Source organism: Triticum aestivum, chromosome 2D, assembly GCF_018294505.1.
Source record: "Triticum aestivum cultivar Chinese Spring chromosome 2D, IWGSC CS RefSeq v2.1, whole genome shotgun sequence".
In the NCBI taxonomy this organism is placed as follows: Eukaryota; Viridiplantae; Streptophyta; class Magnoliopsida; order Poales; family Poaceae; genus Triticum; species Triticum aestivum.
This window is the reverse complement of record NC_057799.1, coordinates 157,916,021-157,932,148: the sequence shown is the minus strand read 5'-3', so window position 1 is coordinate 157,932,148 and position 16,128 is coordinate 157,916,021.

Here is a 16,128-nt window from a genome sequence, read left to right as displayed (position 1 = left end):
AGCAAGAAGAACTCAAGGCCAAACTTCAACAAGAACAATTCAAGTGGCGCAAAGGGCAAGCAACGAGTGAGGACTTGCTTCAATTGTGGCAATGTGAGCCACTTTGTTGCGGAGTGCCCTTACGAGAAGAGGGAAGACAATGGTGGCAAGCTCATTCGAAAGGACAAGGCCAAGTCGTTCCCCAACAAGAGCAACTTCACCAAGAAGACTCCTCCCAAGGCATTGGTGGTACAAGAAGAGTACAATGAGGATGATGACGATGATGAAGATGGTGAGTCGGTTGCCATGGCCTCCGTTGCCATTGCGATGACTCCACGGATGTCTCTCTTCGACTCACCCAATGAGAACATCACCGCCAAGTGCCTCATGGCTAAAGCCACCAACAAGGTAACCCCCAACATCAAAACTACCATCATTAATCATCCTTCTTCGACGGATAGCATTGATGAACATGAGGGGACAAATGTGGAGGAAAATGAGTTTGAGACCTTTATGGGTAAACTCAAGGGTAAATCCAAGAAGCACTTCGTTGCTCTCTTGGAACAACTTGGTGAAGCCAATGACATGATCGAGGCTCACGAAGATACCATCTCTAAGATGGAGGGGCATAGTCGTGACTATGCCGATGAGATTTCGGATCTTTCCAATGCTCTTGACGAAGAGCGTGGTCTTCGTTTGGCTCTTGAGGAGTCATACAACGATGATCATGCTAAGTTAAAGAAAGATCTTGATCATGCTCTTGTTGTGTCTCGTGTGCTAAACTCCGAGAAGGCAAAGCTTGGGGTTGATCTTGCTAGACTTAAAGAGGAGTTTGACATTCTCGACAAGGCTCACAAAGTCTTGAAGGGTGTTCATGCTAGCCTCAAGGAGTCTCATGATCAACTCCAAGTGAAGCTAACTAAGGAGAAAGCCACCTTTCCTCATATGGTGTTAATTGATAATGCAAATGCTACTAACCCTTGTTGTGAGCATGTGCATCTTGTTGAGGAAAATGCTAAGTTGAAGGAGCAACTTGAGAAAGGCCTTGTGTCATGCATACAAGGTGAGAAGAACCTCAACGACCTTTTGAGCAACCAAAAGGAAGTTGTGGCCAAGGAGGGGATTGGGTTCGCACCCAAGCCCAAGAACAAGAAGAAGAATGACAAGACCAAACGACCTCCTCCTCTCAAGCAAACTTTTGTGAAGGAGGGAGAGGGTGCTTCCAAGGAGAAGAAGAACAATGCGAAGGGTGGCGGTGTCAAGAAGGGCAATGCCACCCCTTCCAACAAAGCCGGCGACTTTAATCCTTCTTATGTGTTATGTCGTGCTAGTGATGGGCATGTTTATGCCAAATTTGTTGGTTCTCCTCATGAGTATATTGAATGGTCTATTTGGGTTCCTAAGACCCTTGTTACTAACATCAAAGGACCCATTACAAAATGGGTACCTAAAACCAAGCATTGATCTCTTGTAGGTGTTTGCTTCCGGTGGGGGATCATGGTTGCTCGATAGTGGAGCTACAAATCATATGACCGGAAGCAAGGACTTGGTGGTGGACGTGCACAAGATTCCATCTATGCCCACCAATGTCGAGTGGGGTGATGCCTCGTCCTCTAAGGTATTGGGGCTCGGCAAAGTAGTCATTTCTCATGATCTCACGATCGAGAAAGTCATGCTTGTTGAGTCCCTTGCATACAATTTACTTTCCGTTCGTCAACTTGCTATCATGGGCTTTGCCACCTTCTTTGATATTGATACCGTGGCCCTCTTGTGGAGCAAGACTCTTAAAGTAGCCTTTGTTGGGCATGTCGAGAACGGTCTCTATGTGATTAACTTTTCGGAGCGACCCCCTAAGACCGCGACATGCCTAATGGCTAAAGTTGACGTGGGATGGCTTTGGCATCACTGTTTAGCCCATGTCAATATGAGATCTTTGCAAAGTCTTCTCAAGGGGGGCCATGTCCGGGGACTAGCGAACGTTAGTTTTGCTAAAGATCGTGCTTGCAGTGCTTGTATCGAAGGAAAGCTTATGAGAAGGCTCACCCTCCCACGACTCTCATTTACTCGAAGAGGCCTTTGGAGCTCCTTCATTTGAATCTCTTTGGGCCTCCATCCTTTGATAATCTTGGGGGTAGAAAGTATTGCTTGGTAATTGTGGATGACTATTCAAGATACACTTGGGTGTATTTCTTCAAGAGGAAGAGTGAGACCCAACAAACCGTCATTGACTTTGCAAATGAAGCCCAATGTCAACACAATGCAAAGATCTTGACAATAAGAAGTGACAACGGCACCGAGTTCAAGAACTACACCTTGGATGAGTTTCTTAGTGATGAGGGGATCAAGCATCAATATGCCGCACCATACACCCCTCAACAAAACGGTGTTGCGGAGAGGAAGAACCGGACGTTGATGGATGCCGCAAGGACCATGATGGCGGAGTTCAAGTCTCCATACAACTTTTGGGCCGAAGCCATCAACACCGCATGTCATGCATCCAATCGACTCTACCTCCGCAAGGGCTTGAACAAGACTCCATATGAGATACTCACCGGTAACAAGCCCAACCTCAAGTACTTTCGGGTGTTCGGGTGTAAGTGTTTCATTCTCAAGAAAGGTGTTTAGTTGTCTAAATTTGAGGCTAGAGCATATGAGGGCATATTTGTTGGTTATGCTACAAACTCTCATGCTTACCGTGTCCTCAATAAATCCACGGGACTTATTCAGGAGACGTGTAACGTGGAGTTTGATGAGAATAACGGCTCCCAAGTGGAGCAAAGTGGCACTTGTGATGTAGGTGATGAAATTCCTCCTCAAGCCATAAGAAGAATGGGTGTTGGTTTTATCCTACCCATTGAGGAACCCCTTGTAGCCGAAGGAGAAGGACAATGCTCCACTCAAGTGGAGCCATCACCAACCCAAGGCCCACACGCTTCCGAAAGACAAAGTGAAGGCCCTCAACCTCATGAACAAGACCAAGGGCAAGATCATGCTCAAGACGGTGGAGACACACCAAGTGATGCCCAAGGTCAAGTTCTCTCCCCCGAGCAAGTTCAAGATCAAGAACAAGCTCTAGACGGCGCTCAAGATGATCAAGTGACCGCTCCTCAACTCACCTCCGAGGAGGAATTGGAGCTTCGTGCCGCCAAGATTGCTTCCAAGCTCTCCACCAAGGGTCATCTCATGAAGAATGTGCTTGGAAGCATTCAAAAGGGGGTAAGCACTCGTAGACAATTGGCAAACTATTGTGAACATCACGCGTTTGTCTCTTGTGTGGAACCCCAAAAGGTATATGAAGCTCTCGAAGATCCGGATTGGCTCAATGCCATGCATGAAGAACTCAACAACTTCGAGTACAACAAGGTGTGGAGATTAGTGCCAAGGCCAACGGGGAACCACAATGTCATTGGAACGAAGTGGATATTCAAGAACAAGCAAGATGCTCATGGGACCATCATCCGCAACAAGGCACGATTGGTGGCACAAGGCTACTCCCAAGTCGAGGGTATCGACTACGGTGAAACCTTTGCTCCCGTTGCTCGCCTTGAATCTATTCGTTTGTTGATTGCTTATGCTTCTCATCACAACTTTAAGTTGCAACAAATGGATGTGAAGAGTGCTTTTCTTAATGGACCTATTAATGAGTTGGTGTATGTCAAGCAACCCCCCGGGTTCGAGGATCCCTACTTTCCCGATCATGTGTATCAACTCGATAAGGCACTCTATGGCCTTAAACAAGCCCCACGTGCGTGGTATGACCACCTTACCGAGTTGTTACAAGATCGTGGGTTTGAAGTTGGGCTAATCGACCCCACTCTTTTTACTAAGAAGGTCAAAAGGGAGTTGTTTGTGTGCCAACTATATGTTGATGACATTATCTTTGGTTCCCCTAACAAAGCTTTCAATGAGGAATTTGCCGCACTCATGACCTCAAAGTTCAAGATGTCTTTCATGGGAGAGTTGAAGTTCTTTCTCGGTTTCGAAGTAAAGCAAAGAAGAGAAGGAACCTTCATCAACCAAGCCAAATACACTCAAGACATGCTCAAGAGATTCAAGCTAAGTGATGTCAAGCCGGCGTCCACTCCAATGCCCACCAAGTGCCAACTTGACATCGATCCCAATGGTAAAGCGGTGGATCAAAAGGTATATCGCTCCATGATTGGTTCATTACTTTACATTTGTGCATCTAGACCGGATATCATGTTGAGTGTGGGAATTTGTGCATGTTTTCAAGCCGCACCTAAGGAAAGCCACTTTGTGGCGGTCAAGCGAATCTTTCGATATTTGGCTCATACCCCAAACTTTGGCTTATGGTACCCAAGAGGAGCAAACTTCAAGCTTGTAGGGTATTCGGACTCCAATTGGGCGGGAGACAAAGTGGATAGGAAGTCCACTTCCGGAGGGTGCCAATTCCTTGGTTGCTCTTCTAAAAAGCAAAGTTGTGTGTCTCTCTCGTCCACCGAAGCGGAGTATGTGGCGGCCGGGAGTTGTTGTGCACAACTCTTATGGATGAGGCAAACTTTAAAGGACTACGGTGTCATTTGTGACAAAGTGCCTCTTTGGTGTGACAATGAAAGTGCCATCAAGATTTCTCTCAACCCGGTACAACACTTCAAGACGAAGCATATTGAGATTCGGTATCACTTCATCCGGGATCATATTAGGCGAGGGGAGATCGAGCTCAACTATGTCAACACTCGTGATAACCTTGCAGATATTTTCACGAAGCCGTTGGATGAAGCAAGATTTCGCGAGTTAAGGCATGAGCTAAATATCATTGATTCGAGCAATGTTGCTTGAACACTTGCACTCCCCACCATACTCGACTTGTTATCTTGTTTAGGTGTAGGCATGGACGTAGGGAGAGTGTTGTTCTCTTAATGAACTCTTTCTCCCCTTATTATGCATAAATTGATCAACTCTTTCACATTATCCATTTTTTATGGTACTTGTGCTTCAAAGACGAGTTTTGGTCATGGGACCAAGGATAATTCTTCGCGGTGCCATACCAATTGACTCAAACATAGGTGGCCTCGGCCACCGCCCTCTCTTGTAGAGGTGTGTGGTTCTTGTCCTCGTGCTGATGCTTTTGTTGCTTTGTGTTTGCTCTCCTTTCTTGCCGTTTGTTTCTCTTTTCTTTTGAGCTAAGCTTTTGTGTCTAGTCTTTGGAGTATTGGCTGGGCGGTACTACCGCTGGTGGTGCGCGGTACTACCGCTTATGTTGACAAGCGGTACTACCACCCACCCAAGCGGTACTACCGCTGGGGGGCGGGATCAGGGGGTTATGTCGGGGCAGGGGGAGGTTTCTCCTCCCCCATACCCATTCGCACCACCCCTTCGTCCATCTCCCTCTCTCTAGCGACTCCTCGCCACGGGAGGGCTCCGGCGGGCCGCCGTCTCCAGGCCATCCCTCCCCATTCCCTTCGGTGGAGTCGATCCCCACCTTGTCCTCTTGCCATGGATGCCGGTATTGCCCTCGTTCCTTCTCTCTTTTTGTCTACCTCTCAGATCTAGCGTTTTTGGGGCAATAGTGGTTGCATCTCTAGATTTTTGGCTAAATCTCGGCTTGAGTAGTTTGGAGAAGGCATCTAGACTATGTGGATTAAGTTTTGGTAGGATTATTTTTGAATTTGGCAGTCCGGTAGTGCCGGATCTGACCACGGCAGTAGGAACCGCCGGTTCCCCGTCTTGCGCGGTACTACCGCTCCCGCTGGGGCGGTACTACCGCTTGGGCGGTAATGCCGCCTATGGCCAGCGGTACTACCGCTGCCTGCCAGATTCCATCATGCCCCTACCTCTGTTTGATCCATGTTGTTTTGTTTGGAGGCTTACACTTTTTCTTTCGTGTTGGTTTTTTTTCTGTTCTTGTGTTTGGTTCCAGGTGGTGAACGTCCTGAGGAGCAAGTCCGCCGTGTCAACCCCGGTCGTGCAACCTCAAAGCGCTACCGCACCTCTGAGTCAGTAGGTGCTTCCTCAAGTGCGGCTCCTGCGCCTCAACATCAGAAGAAACTTGCCAACAGGCCGAAGCCAAAGGGCAAGACTGTGACTAAGTTGTCTGCTAAGGAGTTCTGGGAAAGGCGCCGCCGCAACCCCTATGCGGAAGACCAAGAACCCAATTTTGTCAACCGCCCGTTCTGGAACCGCTTTTAGTTTGCCATCTACTTTGATGTGATCAAGGCCAAGAAGAATCTCTTTGTTAGTGTTCGCTCCATCGACACGGATGCCATGGAGAAGGATCCTGAGTACTTTGGTGAAGCTCTTCAAATGTGTACTCAGCTCAACATTCTCAGAATCATGCAGTTCAACAAGGACTTTGATGCAGATTTGGTGGCTCAGTTCTATGCTACTGTCCATCTTGGAACTGATGAAGAAAGGACTCTGACCTGGATGACAAATGGCAAGTTACTGTCTGTCAATTGGAAGGCCTTCATGGAGTTACTTCATGTGGAAGATCGCGGGCTTGACACCCATGTCGGCTTTCGCCCTCACCGCAACGTCAACTCCACTCACAAGCAAGCTCTCTGGCCCTACTGCACTGTGAAGGTTCACCCTGTGACTAAGAAGGAAACCTATGAGTTGTCTACCTACCTGGACATCCTTCATCGTGTCTTTCGAGAGACCCTCTTTCCTCGCATCAGGAATCTGGATATGGTCCACTCCTATCTCGTGGATATGCTTCTCTTCTGCCAGCATGAGAAGGAAGCAAACACTGGCGAGTCCCTGGACATTTCTCATGTTATGTGGTCTGAACTTCTCACTGCCATTTCTGAGCGCAAGTGCCCGATCTATGGTCCATTTATCATGCTGCTCATTGAGAAGGCCTGGGCACGTGTCCATCCCCAGGTGATGCTGGAAACTGGAGAATTGGTCTCTCATGAGATCAAGCGTCTGAGGAAGAAGGACAGTTGGGGCGTCCCAGCCCCTAAATCCGGGGGCCATCTACTGCTGCTGACATGGAGACAGAGGATGGGACTGAGGCCGATGATGACGATGAGGATTATGAGCCTTCTAGGACAAAGCCTCCTGGGACAGAGCCCTCTTGGGCAAAGAAGATCAAGCGCAAGATGAAGAAGCTCTTCTGCATGGAGTCTCGTTGTGACGCCCGGGAAATCAAGCTACAGTAACCCTCTGGTAATGATGCCATGTCACCTCGATTACTGTTGATAATCTCGCGTTAGTTTAGAACCGATCCAAATTCAAGTTTGAATCAAAGTCAAAACAATTAAAGTTTTCAAAAGTCAAAACTAAATTGTTCCTAATGTGTCAAATAATCCATAATAAATGTTGGTGAAGAAATCATCTTTTAATAAAATACTTAAATGCACTAAATAAACTAAAACAACGATAAAACAATTATCTAAAGTGCTTTTAAACTAATAAGCAAATGCAAAATACTTTATTTAAAGTGCCAAAGTATTTGGGGCTGTGACCTATTTAATAACACCAAATTAGTTGTCACTTTTAAATTTTATAAAACAAAAATAAAAGAAAACAGAAAAGAAATAGAATAATAAAAAAAGCAGAACAAACAAAAAGAAGGAAAAGAACCCCCCTCCCCGCTGGGCCTCGGCCCAGCTGGCCACTGGGCAAGCCAGGCCGGCCCAGCCGGCGCCCCCATTACCCCCGCCACTCCCCCATGACCTAGATCGGTCCACCCACTCCCCCACGCCTCCCTCCAACTCTCCCTCCCCCGTCTGGATCGAGATCGGGGCAACCGTGACCCCGACCCCGTGATGCCGCCGCCCAGAACCCCCTCGCCGGACCACCCCGCCGTCCTCCGTCATCGTCGCCGCCTCCCCGTCTCCATCGCTCGTTCCCCTCTCCTCCTGTGATCCAGATTGGGATCGACCCGATCCCGCCGCCCCGCCGTCGTCGGAGCTCCCTCACGGAGCTGCCCTGCCGTCCTTCGCCTCGACTCCTCCTCGCCGGACCTCCTCCTCTACGTCGCCGTCGTCCTCGTCCTCCTCCCCAAAGGCTCCATCGAGCCTCGCCGACTCTCGTCTCTGCAACGCTGGTGAGGCCACGGCCTCCCTCTCCTTGCACTCCCCCTCCCCGTTTCGACGTCGCCGTGCCCGCCGCTCCGCATCGGCGCCTCCCCTGCTCTCCCTCGCGCGGGATCCCACGCCGCGCCTAACCGCGCGCCCGCGCCTGGGCCGGCACCCCGTGCCGCGCCTCGCGTCGGCGAGCCCGCCCCGGCTCCCCTGCAGTTGCTCGCTCCAGCCATTGCCTTCGTCCCGCACGCGCCGCTCCACCCCTGGCCTCGCCGCCGAGCGCCTCCCCTGCCACCACCACCTCCAGCCGCGCCCCCCTGCGCCCGCTCCGCCCAGCCGGTTCGCGACCACCCCTCTGCCGTCTCCCCTGGTCCTGGCCGCCGGCGAGCGCCGTGCGTGCCCAGGCGCCCCTCGGGCATGCGCCCGTTCAGGCTATGCCCGTTAGCCACGCGCCCACGCCCGCTCGCCCGACCCGCAAGGCCCCTGTGCCACAGACAGGTGGGCCTAGCCCCTAGAACGTTTTATTAAAAAAAGGAATTAAAAATAAATAAATAAATAATAATTAAAAGAATTAAAATATTAATTAATTAATTAATTGATTAACTTAATTAATCTTTATTAGATTAACCTAATTACTAGTTAACTTAATTAACCCCTGATTAGCCTAATCAGTCAATGACATGTGGACCCCACACGCCAGTTTGACCCAGTCAACGTTCTGTTGACAGCATGACGTCAGCAAACACTATTATGGATAATGTTGATTTAAAATAATTAAATAAATCCAAAAAATGATTTAAATCTTTTAAAATTAATATAAAATAAACCGTAGCTCGGTTGGAAAAACTTTGTACATGAAAGTTGCTCAGAACGACGAGACGAATCCGGATACGCAGCCCGTTCGTCCACCTCGCGTCCCTATCATAGCAAACCTTCAACCTTCCCCCTCCGATTCATTTGTCCGAAAACACGAAACACCGGGGATACCTTCCCGGATGTTTTCCCCCTTCGCCGGTATTACCTATCCCTGCGTTAGATCACCTCTAGCACCGTGTATTGCCATGTTATGCTTTGTGATGCTTTGATTGCTCTGTTATTTATGGTGTTCCCCTCCGTTACTTCTTTCCGGTAGACCCCGAGACCGCTACCGGTACCCCTGTGATCGACTACATCGACGATGAACCCTTCTTGCTAGAGCAACCAGGCAAGCCCCCCCCTTGATCACCAGATATTGCCTATTCTTCTCTATACTGCTTGCATTAGAAGAGTGTAGCATGTCACTTCTTTCGGTTAATCCTATTCTGCCGCATAGCCTGTCATTGTTGCTACAGTTGTTACCCTCACCTGCTATCCTACTGCTTAGTATAGGATGCTAGTGTTCCATCAGTGGCCCTACACTCTTGTCCGTCTGCCATGCTATACTACTGGGCCGTGATCACTTCGGGAGGTGATCACGGGCATACTCTACATACTTTATACTGTTACATTACTTATGATACTGTTCGAAGATGGGGGCTGAAGGGGCAGGTGGCTCCATCCCGGTAGAGGTGGGCGTGGGTTCCCGACGGCCCCCGACTGTTATTTTGTGGCGGAGCGACAGGGCAGGTTGAGACCACCTAGGAGAGAGGTGGGCCTGGCCCTGGTCGACGTTCGCGGATACTTAACACGCTTAACGAGATCTTGGTATTTGATCTGAGTCTGGCCATTTGGTCTATACGCACTAACCAACTACGCGGGAACAGTTATGGGCACTCGGCGTCGTGGTATCAGCCGAAGCTCTTTTTGACGTCAGCGACGGAGCGACGCGCGCCGGATTGGACTGGAACGCCTGCTAGGCTAGGTCTGCTTCCGGCCGCCCTCGCAACGTGCAGGTGTGCAATGGGCGATGGGCCCAGACCCCTGTGCGCATAGGATTTAGACCGGCGTGCTGACCTCTCTGTTGAGCCTAGGTGGGGCTGCGACGTGTTGATCTTTCGAGGCCGGGCATGACCCAGGAAAGTGTGTCCGGCCAAATGGGATCAAGCGTGTTGGGTTATGTGGTGCACCCCTGCAGGGAAGTTTATCTATTCGAATAGCCGTGTCCCTCGGTAAAAGGACGACCCGGAGTTGTACCTTGACCTTATGACAACTAGAACCGGATACTTAATAAAACACACCCTTCCAAGTGCCAGATATAACCCGGTGATCGCTCTCTAACAGGGCGACGAGGAGGGGATCGCCGGGTAGGTTTATTCTATGTGATGCTACTTGGTGAACTTACCATCTACTCTCTTCTACATGCTGCAAGATGGAGGTGGCCTGAAGCGTAGTCTTCGACAGGATTAGCTATCCCCCTCTTAGTCTGGCATTCTGCAGTTCAGTCCACCGATATGGCCCTTTACACATATTCCCATGCATATGTAGTGTAGCTCCTTGCTTGCGAGTACTTTGGATGAGTACTCACGGTTGCTTTTCTCCCTCTTTTCCCCTTTCTATACCTGGTTGTCGCAACCAGATGCTGGAGTCCAGGAGCTAGAGATCCCGAGGATGATTCTACGTGGAGTTCGGCTTCGAGGAGTCGTTAGGAGGTCCCAGGCAGGAGGCCCTGCCTTTTCGATCGTTGCTACTTTTGTGCTAGCCTTCTTAAGGCAATCTTGTTTAACTTATGTCTATACTCAGATATTATTGCTTCCGCTGACTCTTGTGTTTTCGAGCTTATGTATTCGAGCCTTCGAGGCCCCTGGCTTGTAATATAAAGCTTGTTTTATTTTAATTTGTGTCTAGAGTTGTGTTGTGATATCTTCCCATGAGTCCTCGATCTTGATCATACACATTTGCGTGTATGATTAGTGTACGATTGAATCGGGGGCGTCACAAGTTGGTATCAGAGCCGACTGCCTGTAGGAATCCCCCTTCCACACTCCTTGGCCGAAGTCGAGTCTAGACTTTACAAACTTTTACTAACATGGCTGTGTGGCCCATGGGCCCACGTCACCATTGGGTGGTACTAGGATCTTTTATTCCTCGACCTATACTCTGGGACTCTGATCTCTCTTCTATTCAGGTTAAATGAATTTTGATAAATCTAACATTAGGATCTCGTGATCATTTTCACCCGGAGAGCCCCTTCACTCCAGATGATGGCTTGATTCATTAGAAGACCCTAAAGATACTCTCTGATGTTATCTCGAGAACTCGTGTTCATCGCGTTTGCAATCCCCCTTCCACCGTCAACCCTTACGGATAACTACATGCACATGCCATTCTTACACTCATCCACAGTTGGTCTTGTTATTACAAGATACCCTGTAATACTCGTCATTGTTCCAAGAATCCCTTGTGACACTGCCTTGCGGTTCCTTGCCGCAAAATATCCCTACGATTTGTTTCTTTACACTTATCGAAGAACCGTTCATTACTAGTTGTTCATAGGATTCACTAGATACATTGAAATACTACCCGATCTTCCGATAGTCCTTCTGCAAATACTTGTCTACTTGCAGTCTGGACAATTCCATTGGACTAGCAATAACCATTAAAATCCTTGTGATTGACATTCTGATCGTGTTGATTCAACATGTGTGTGAATGCACACAATCATTAGTTATTCCCTGGAAATTTCCTTCCGGCTCAGGCGTCATTTTAAACGTGAACTGGTTCTCAAGCAATCCAATTGCCGTCGATTGTACCCTAAGTCTATTCAACTTATCCATTTTTAATCAAACCGTTGGCTTCTGATCCCTTGACATGGAATTCATAATTCCTGTGCAATTGAGCTTTGGATTAGTCAGTTGTTTCTATAATCTGATCTCCTTGCATTCCTTCTTCCTCTGTTTGAGTACCGATGCTCACATCAGATCCCTTGAGGACCATTGGATTCTTTTGTTGGATTTTATCCGGCGACGTCCATCATATTCAATCACTTTGGAAGTTCTTTCCCTAATACAAAATGCCATTGGTAAATCCTATTCTCGGATTTGGCCAAACCATGCTCTGCTTTCGAGCTAGTGATAATTACTCTCGAAGCTTGTGGTATAGGTTTCTAAGATGCCCCGATGGGTTGAACCTGTGTATTCCTTAATCTGTGTGAACTCGAAAGTTTACCAAGGTTCTTACTCCTCTGGTAATTCACTAGGTAGATCTTCGCACTCAAATCATTTTTGTAGAGCAGTAAATGTAAGGTTATGCATTGGAGAAGTGGGAGTCGACCTTGAACTTTGTGTTCATGCCCATGGACACGATGTAGATCTTACCATTAAAACTTCTCTTAAATTAAATTATTCCCTTGATATAAGTTCATCTTATATCTAGGATCTGGCCTTTTGTAATCGTGGTTCCGACCATGTTCTCCTTTAAATACCATTTCTCGTGCAAGTTTAAGCACTTGTCTTCTACAGAGCAATACCCTAGTCCAACCTCTACTTTGGTCTGTCGTCGAGTATTACCCCCTAGTATAACGAGATTATCACGGAACTGCATAAATTCTTATGAGTTCTCCATCAAGTACTACATTATCATTGATTCCAAAAAAAAATCACGGGCTCTGAGTTATTAAACACTCAAGGACACCGATAATCGAATCGAGTCCGCGTCGCGATTAAACAACTCTTAGTAATCTTCTTTACTTGCGAGTTTGTACTCGATCACGTCATTCCTAGCCTGATTGGCTATATCATTATCGTGCTAAATTTTAACTGTGCTACTGGGTCCTTCTTCCCGAAGCACAAATTTCGACGGTGAGCTAATCTTACAATCGATCTTCCTCGTCTTATCATTTCGCCTTGAACATAAAGCTTGATTCCGAGTGTGTGTCGTATCCGTGGTCCAATGACCCTACGCTTCACCATTGCTTTTTCTTGATGTCATCGCTGTTCGATTGCTTCTTCGTGAAATCTCTCGACAATTGTGTCGTGATCATCATCAACATTTTGAGCTCTTCCAGGATATCAATTGAATGCATGAAGAGAAATACCATCTTTGCCCTCGATGATTTGTATTATCATCGACCACCTTATTGCCTTCCGTTCAATACAAACTTGTTCGTGTTTCGTGTTATACCTTGAGATCCATGCTATCCAGCAATTGTTCTTCTTTACCTTGGAATATTACCATCTTTTATGCCAATAATGTCGTGAGAATTTCACCACCTCTTATGCATTCTTGGTACAAGTGATACTTCCTGCCATCTCCGATCATTCCTTGGTCCCCGTGTTGTTTCTAACCGGAAAACCGACAATTGAACTATGCTGTGCGACTTCAAAATTCTAGCAACCCTATTGCTTTGAAGTTAATGGTCGACATTTCATTCTTAGACCATTGGCTATTGAATCACCATTCTGACATTGGTCGTCCAACCCAGCCCATATTTCGGGTGCACCTTTCAACCAATGGTTAACTATGTATGTTTCCCTCGAGCATACATCGTTATATCATTTGATCTAACTAATGTTATCTCCTTGTTCACATAATTGTGGAAACTCATCTTTTGGAAGTCTCGATGAATTGTCGCTGAGTTCATTAGCTACCTCCTTATCCCTTCATTAGTTTAATGATGAGCTCTTGTTTCGGAACTCGCTTCCGTAGTACATTTCCCGAGAATATTACAATGTTGTCTCGTCAATTTTTTTTCACCTTTTCTTCTCAGGCATCCTGAGTCTGAGGTATCCTAACACCGATCAGATCTGAATCTCGGTCAGATATGATGGTTGGAACATATTTCCAAGAGTTACAACAATGGTCTTTATGTGGCCCGGTAAGGTGATGCCGTGCCTAGCACACCTGGCGGAGGCCCTATTGTTATAGATTCCCTTTCAGCAAGGTTATCCATTCTTCCATGAGGAAATTGTAAGACTTATTCTATAAGATGTTTCCAATGGATCCTTTGTATCCAAAGTCCTACCTTGCTCGAAGACCTTGTCAATGCTATCTCCAAGCATGTCTATGGTACTCCGATCATCAATAATAACATTTGAAGCATAATGCAAAATTTTCTTTATTAATTACCCCAAACACCGTTGTATGGGTAATGACATGGTATTTCTCTCCCCTTTCCTAAAGGGTTTTCTACGTTATATCCTGTCATAGGTATCATGTTCTGCTTGCCCATGGGAAGGATATACCCCGAAAAATGCGTGTATACACATTTTCCTTTCCATTGTTCTGTTTAAACCTGATAATCACTTTTCCTTTCCATTGGTTTGTTTAAACCTTCTTGTGATCTATATAATGTAAGCAGTAATATTTCCCTGCTTATGTAAACACCTGGTTGTACCACTCTATCAGTAAGACCCTGTTACTATTGTTGATGACATCCCGGTAGCCACCGATGGACGAGAACTTTGCCTATTGGTCCGCCTCGTTTCAACGAGCAGGAAAATGGTTCTCTTCGTCCCTCGCCCTTGGTACCGACGTTGTTGCCGACATAATCGATAGGCTACCCTCTGACCTGCCTTGCTATCATGACCATGCAAGATGTCACCGCTCTTTCTACTTTTAACCCACATGGTGGGCCCATAACCCACAGTTCCACATGATCGAAACCTGACTCTCCTGTACACACCCTGTTTCCAAAGATATTCCTCATGCTTGGCTTCGTATGTAATTCACGAGCCACCTTCCCTGTGATCATCAATTCTGGTATTAGACACAATACTTATTCCCGTTGCCTTGAACCCCTTTCACACTCCGTTTCAGGCAACGAACGATTGTCTATCCGCTCGAAACTTCTCATGATACCTCCTCACTTTACTCTCGATAATGTCTAAGGTTTCAATTCGAGAGTTACTTTCCGCCACCTTCCCTGATGTTATCTGCTAGATAAGCAAACATTGTAGAGGTCCGTTCTCCCGGAATACCCACCCTTTATTCTTTCGTAAGTACGATGGAGATCCCGAAGGAATGATGACGACTTCATCATGATGACCTGAAGCGGAGAAATGAAGACCTCAACGTAATGGATCGACCTCTTCGAGAAGAGCAACCAAGACCGAGAAGATCCGTTAGAATTTCGTAATCAATTCCTTCCCCTTACTCCACCTCTTAAATCTCGGGACGAGATTTCTTGTAGTGGAGGAGAATTGTGACGCCCGGGTAATCAAGCTACAGTAACCCTCTGGTAATGATGCCATGTCACCTCGATTACTGTTGATAATCTCGCGTTAGTTTAGAACCGATCCAAATTCAAGTTTGGATCAAAGTCAAAACAATTAAAGTTTTCAAAAGTCAAAACTAAATTGTTCCTAATGTGTCAAATAATCCATAATAAATGTTGGTGAAGAAATCATCTTTTAATAAAATACTTAAATGCACTAAATAAACTAAAACAACGATAAAACAATTATCTAAAGTGCTTTTAAACTAATAAGCAAATGCAAAATACTTTATTTAAAGTGCCAAAGTATTTGGGGCTGTGACCTATTTAATAACACCAAATTAGTTGTCGCTTTTAAATTTTATAAAACAAAAATAAAAGAAAACAGAAAGAAATAGAATAATAAAAAAAGCAGAACAAACAAAAAGAAGGAAAAGAACCCCCCTCCCCGCTGGGCCTCGGCCCAACTGGCCACTGGGCAAGCCAGGCCGGCCCAGCCGGCGCCCCCATTACCCCCGCCACTCCCACATGACCTAGATCGGTCCACCTACTCCCCCCACGCCTCGCTCCTCCTCTCCCTCCCCCGTCTGGATCGAGATCGGGGCAACCGTGACCCCGACCCCATGATGCCGCCGCCCAGAACCCCCTCGCTGGACCACCCCGCCGTCCTCCGTCATCGTCGCCGCCTCCCCGTCTCCATCGCTCGTACCCCTCTCCTCCCGTGATCCAGATCGGGATCGACCCGATCCCGCCGCCCGGCGCCGCCCCGCCGTCGTCGGAGCTGCCTCACGGAGCTGCCCTGTCGTCCTTCGCCTCGACTCCTCCTCGCCGGACCTCCTCCTCTACGTCGCCGTCGTCCCCGTCCTCCTCCCCAAAGGCTCCATCGAGCCTCGCCGACCCTCGTCTCTGCAACGCCGGTGAGGCCACGGCCTCCCTCTCCTCGCACCCCCCTCCCCGTTTCGACGTCGCCGTGCCCGCCGCCCCGCATCGGCGCCTCCCCTGCTCTCCCTCGCGCGGGATCCCACGCCGCGCCTAACCGCGCGCCTGGGCCGGCACCCCGCTGGCGCCCCGTGCCGCACCTCGCGTCAG